Source organism: Apium graveolens, chromosome 2 (assembly GCF_009905375.1).
Source record: "Apium graveolens cultivar Ventura chromosome 2, ASM990537v1, whole genome shotgun sequence".
Taxonomy (NCBI): domain Eukaryota; kingdom Viridiplantae; phylum Streptophyta; class Magnoliopsida; order Apiales; family Apiaceae; genus Apium; species Apium graveolens.
In genome coordinates, this window is record NC_133648.1 from 23,904,695 (window position 1) to 23,910,637 (window position 5,943).

Here is a 5,943-nt window from a genome sequence, read left to right on the forward strand (position 1 = left end):
GCGTTCGCGTACTCGTAAGAGAACACTGGATAAAGCTGAGGAAGAACTTGTGGTAATTCGTAGGGAAGTTTTTGATGAAGAAAAGAAGGTAGAAGAAGAAGAGAAAGTTGAAGAGCCAATTGTAGTAGCTATGGGTGATCAAGCAGAAAATTCGAAGGCTTTGATGGACTATTATAAGCCTAAGATTAACGACATTCAGTCTAGCATCATTAGACCAGCCATCACGGCTAACACTTTTGAGATCAAGTCAAGCACAATCCAGATGATACAGAACTCAGTTCAGTTTGGGGGTTTTCCTACCGAAGACCCCAACATGCACATCAGTGATTTCATCGAGATCTGCGACACTTTCCAGTTCAATGGTGTGACTGAAGATGCCATCAAGCTGCGACTCTTCCCATTCTCTTTGAGGGACAAGGCTAAGTGCTGGTTACACTCTCTACCAGCAGGGTCTATCACAACTTGGGAAGATCTTGCTCAAAAGTTTCTCACTAAATTATTTCCCATGGCGAAGACTGCAGCAATCAGGAATGCTCTTACCCAGTTCGCGCAGAAAACTAGAGAATCTCTGTGTGAGGCTTGGGATCGATATAAGGAGATGCTAAGGAAGTACCCACACCATGGCATGCCTGATTGGATGATTATCAACTGTTTCTATAATGGATTAGGTCCTACTTCTAGGCCCATGCTTGATGCAGCATTAGGAGGAGCCTTGTGGGCTAAGAGCTATGATGAAGCTTATGAACTTATTGAACTGATGGCTGCTAATGAGTACCAGAATCCTTCCCAGAGACTAACTCAGGGAAAAGTAGAAGGAATTCTGGAGTTGGATGCAGCAACTGCTATAGCTGCCCAACTTAAGGCTTTGACAATGAAGGTGGACACTTTGACTAATTATGGAGTTAATTAAATCACTAGTGTCTGTGAGCTTTGTACTGGTGCCCATGGGACTGATCAGTACGCAATTTCGAATAAATCAGCTCAGTTCGTGAGAAACTTCCAGTGGTTGAAGCAACCTGTGCCAGCCATTTATCATCCAAACAACCGTAATCATCCTAATTTCAGTTGGAGCAATGCTCAGAATGCAGTTCAACAGCCTTATCAGCAGTATCCAGCTAAGCAGTACAACCCTCTGGTTTTCAACAACCACAGTATGCACCAAAATAACAACTCCAGCTGTAACAAGCTAATGAAAAATCTGAATTAGAGGAGTTGAAACTCATGTGCAAGAGTCAAGCTATTTTTATCAAGACCTTGGAAAATTAAATTGGGAAAATTGCCAATGCCTTGCTAAATTGTCAACCTGGTACATTTCCTAGTGACACTGAAATGCCAGGAAAGAAGGAAGCTAAGGAGCAGGTAAAGGCAATCACTTTGAGGTCTGGGAAGGTTGCGAATCCCGAACAAACTCAAGAATTGACTAAGAAGCTGGGGTTGAGAAAGAAGCAAAGCAGCAGGATGAAGAAGTGGAACCAAGGAAGACTACTATTGAGCACACTCTGCCTGAGGGTAATACAGGGGAGAAATAGATCTATCCTCCACCGCCTTTTCCTAAGAGGCTGTAGAAAAAAAAGTTGGACAAGCAATTCGAGACGTTTCTGGAAGTGTTCAAGAAACTTCATATCAACATACCTTTCGCAAAAGCTCTCGAGCAGATGCCTAGTTATGCAAAATTTATGAAAGGTATTCTATCTCGAAAGGTGAAGCTAGATGATCTAGAGACTGTCGCTCTCACGGAGGAATGCAGTGCTGTGCTACTGCAGAAGTTGCCTCTAAAGCTTAAAGATCCAAGAATATTTACTATTTCATGTACTATTGGGAAAGTGTATTTTGACATATGCTTATGTGACTTGGGAGCTAGCATCAATCTGATGCCTTTGTCAATCTTCAAGCAATTGGACTTACCTGATCCCAAACCAACTTACATGACCTTGCAATTGGCCGACCGTTCTATTACATATCCGAGAGGTATTATGGAGGATGTCTTGGTCAAGGTGGATAAACTCATCTTCCCTGCTGATTTCGTCATTCTTGATTTCGAGGAGGATAAGAAAATTCCCATAATCTTGGGAAGGCCTTTCTTGGCAACTGGCCGAACCTTGATTGATGTGTAGAAGAGTGAGCTTACAATGTGAGTATTGGATCAGGATATGACTTTCAATATGTTCCATGCTATGAAATTTCCTACTGATAATGAGGAGTGCTTAAAAGTCAAGTTGGTCGATTCGGTGGTCACATCGGAACTTGATCAAATGCTAAGGTCTGATGCCTTAGAAAAAGCCTTGTTGGGAAATTTAGACACTAAAGATGACGAAGAAGATGAGCAATTACAATATTTGAATGCGTCTCCCTGGAAGAGGAAGATCGATATGTCTTTTGAATCTCTTGGAATAGAAGAATTGAGAAAATCTCCTAAATGCCTCAAGCCTTCTATTGAGGAAGCTCCTACTCTTGAGCTTAAGCCTTTACCTGAACATTTGAGGTATGCTTTTTTAGGTGATGCATCTACTCTGCATGTTATTATTGCATCTGACCTTTCAGATAGCGATGAAGAAATGCTTTTGAGAATTTTGAGAGAGTTCAAATAGGCAATTGGATGGACTATAGCAGATATCAAGGGAATCAACCCTTCTTACTGCATGCATAAAATTCTGCTAGAAGAAGGTAGCAAGCCTATAGTCGAGCAGCAAAGAAGACTTAATCCAATCATGAAGGAAGTAGTAAAGAAGTAAATTCTGAAGTGGCTAGATGCAGGGATCATTTATCCCATCTCTGACAGTTCATGGGTAAGCCCGGTTCAATGTGTACCAAAGAAAGATGGTAATACTGTGGTAGAAAATGAGAAGAATGAGCTTATTCCTACACGGACAGTCACGGGGTGGAGAGTCTGTATGGACTAAGGAAGCTAAACAAGGCCACTAGAAAGGATCACTTTCCCTTGCCCTTCATTGATCAGATGCTTGACAGGTTGGCTGGTCATGAGTACTATTGTCTTCTGGATGGTTATTCGGGTTATAATCATATTTGTATCGCTCTAGAAGATCAAGAGAAAACTACCTTCACTTGTCCATTCGGTACGTTCGCCTTTAGACGAGTTTCTTTTGGTCTGTGTGGTGCACCAGCCACATTTCAGCGATGTATGATGGCCATCTTTTCTGACATGATTGGCCAGAATGTGAAAGTGTTCATGGACGACTTCTCGTTCTTTGGCGATTCTTTTGATGAATGCTTGCAAAATCTTGGACACGTTGTTAAGAGGTGCGTTGAGACCAGTTTGGTTCTCAATTGGGAGAAATGTCACTTTATGGTGCGTCAAGGCATAATTCTCGGGTACAAGGTTTCTAGTAAGGGTCTTGAGGTGGATAAGGCCAAGGTGGGGGTCATTGAGAATCTTCCCCCACCTATTTCTGTTAAGGGAATTCACAGTTTTCTTGGTCATGCGGGTTTCTACAGGCATTTCATCAAAGACTTCTCGAAAATTTCAAAGCCATTGTGCAGTTTACTAGAGAAAGATGTCCCTTTCAAGTTTGTTGAAGAGTGCCTTGTGGCTTTTGAGACATTGAAGAAGAGTCTAATCTCGGCACCGGTCATAACTACACCTGATTGGAATGAACCTTTTGAGATGATGTGTGATGCAAGTGATTATGCAGTTGGAGCAGTTCTAGGGCAGATGAATAACAACATATTTCATGTAGTCTACTATGCTAGTAAGACTCTAAATGGTGCCCAACTAAATTACACTACTACGGAGAAAGAACTTTTGGCTATTGTCTACGATTTTGAGAAATTTTGATCTTATCTACTTGGGACTAAGGTGACAGTTTTCACTAATCACGCCGACATTCGATATCTCGTCTCGAAGAAGGACTCGAAGCCTAGATTGATTAGATGGGTTCTTTTGCTCCAGGAATTTGAATTAGAGATCAAGGACAGATTAGGAACTGAAAATCAAGTCGCTGATCATCTCTCGCGTTTAGAGAATCCTAATGCTACTTCATTGGATAAGACATTGATAAATGAGTCTTTTCCCAACGAGCATCTTTTTGAAGTGCAAGAAGAAGAGTCTTGGTTTGTAGTCATTGTGAACTACCTTGTGACTAAAATTATGCCTCCCGACTTATCTTATGCTCAAAGGAAGAAGTTTCTGCATGAAGTGAAGTGGTATATGTGGGATGAGCCGTTTCTTTTTCGCCAGGGAGTGACCAAATCATCAGGAGATGTATTCCTTATAGCAAAACAGGGGGGATCTTGCGAGATTGCCACTCAACGGCTTATGGAGGACATTATGGTGGAGAAAAGACATCAGCTCGTGTTCTTCAAGCAGGTTTCTTTTGGCCAACATTATTTAAAGATGTGCATCAGTTCGTTTTGAAATATGATCGATGTCAACGTGTGGGTAATATGTCTAAGAAGGATGAGATGCATCTTAATGTGCTTCTCGAGGTTGAGGTCTTCGATGTTTGGGGAATTGACTTTATGGGGCCATTTGTCTCATCTTGCAACAATCAATATATCTTTTTGGCGATTCATTACGTGTCAAAATGGGTTGAAGTTAAGGCATTGCCAACGGATGATACGAAAGTCGTGCTTAATTTTCTTTACAAGCAGATATTCACAAGGTTTGGAACTCCAAGAGTCATAATCAGTGATGAGGGGTCGCATTTTTGCAACCGCAAGTTCACTACTATGATGAAAAGGTACAATGTGAATCATCGCATTGTGATGGGTTATCATCCTCAGATAAATGGTCAAGATGAGGTATCTAACAGAGAGATAAAGCGCATTTTAAAGGAAGTGGTATTTCCATCAAGGAAGGATTGGTCTTTGAAGCTTGATGAAGCTATTTGGGCGTATAGAACAGCATATAAGACTCCATTGGGAATGTCGCCATTTCAGTTGGTTTATGGTAAAGGATGTCATTTGCCGGTGGAGCTCGAGCATAAAGCTTATTGGGCTTTGAAGAAATTGAATCTGTACTTGGATGCAGCTGGAAAGAAAAGGATGCTTCAATTGAACGAACTTGGTGAATTTCGACTTCAAGCTTACGAGAACAATAAAATGTACAAGGAGAAAGTTAATAGGTGGCACGATCGGGGTCTAGTGCTCAAGAAATTTGTGCCAGGGCAACAAGTTCTTTTATTCAACTCTCGTCTCTGTCTTTTTCCTGGAAAGTTGAAGTCAAGATGGTTAGGGCCCTTCATAGTCAAAACTGTGTTTCCACATGGAGCGGTGGAAATTTTTGAGAATAATCTGGGCCAAGCATTCAAGGTAAATGGTCAACGGTTGAAGCATTACTATGGTGATATGGCAAACTGCGAGGTAGTTAGTGCCGTTTTATTGTCCGCTTGATCTCGTTATTCTACGTCGAGCTAGAAACGTAAAAAAATGCTTCTTGGAAGGCAACCCAAGTATGTTGTATATTAGTAGGTAGAGGAAACAAGAAGAAAAGATAAAAACACAAAAAAAATCAGAAAAAGGAAAAAAATCGGGGCCAAGTACAGAAGCGGCGCGCCCGCGCTGGACAAGCACGCGACCGCGCCGTTTTTCTAGTAACCAAGCGCGCCCGCGCTGTCCGAGCGCGCGCCCGCGCCGGTTTTCCAGGATGTGAGCGCGCCCACGCTGTTCAAGCGCGCGGCCGCGCCGAGTCCCTGTTCTGAAAAAAATAAAAATTGTAGTTTTATTAGAGAAAATCGGGATATTAATTCCAAAATCAATTCTAACCTGATTTTTACTCTTCCACATCCCATAATTCCCTCTCCTAGTCAATTCCATTATTCCCACGATTCCCAAAATCAATTCCCACTTCTATTCCTTATCAAATTCACACCCCTCCACCTATAAATACATACACTTGCATACATCTTCTCCACAAATTCACAAACTCTCAAACACATATTCTCTCTAAACACTTAAGCTTTTATTCGCTCTTTTTCAATCCGATGG

The 5,943-nt window shown here is 41.7% G+C and overlaps 1 non-coding gene across 1 annotated transcript; it reads right to left on the reverse strand.

Moving 5' to 3' along the window:
• Window positions 1-520: 520 nt before the first annotated feature.
• LOC141709371 (small nucleolar RNA R71) lies at window positions 521-627 on the reverse strand. The gene has a single exon (XR_012569952.1). It is a non-coding gene; the product is annotated as a small nucleolar RNA R71 (small nucleolar RNA).
• Between the last annotated feature and the right edge of the window lie 5,316 nt (window positions 628-5,943).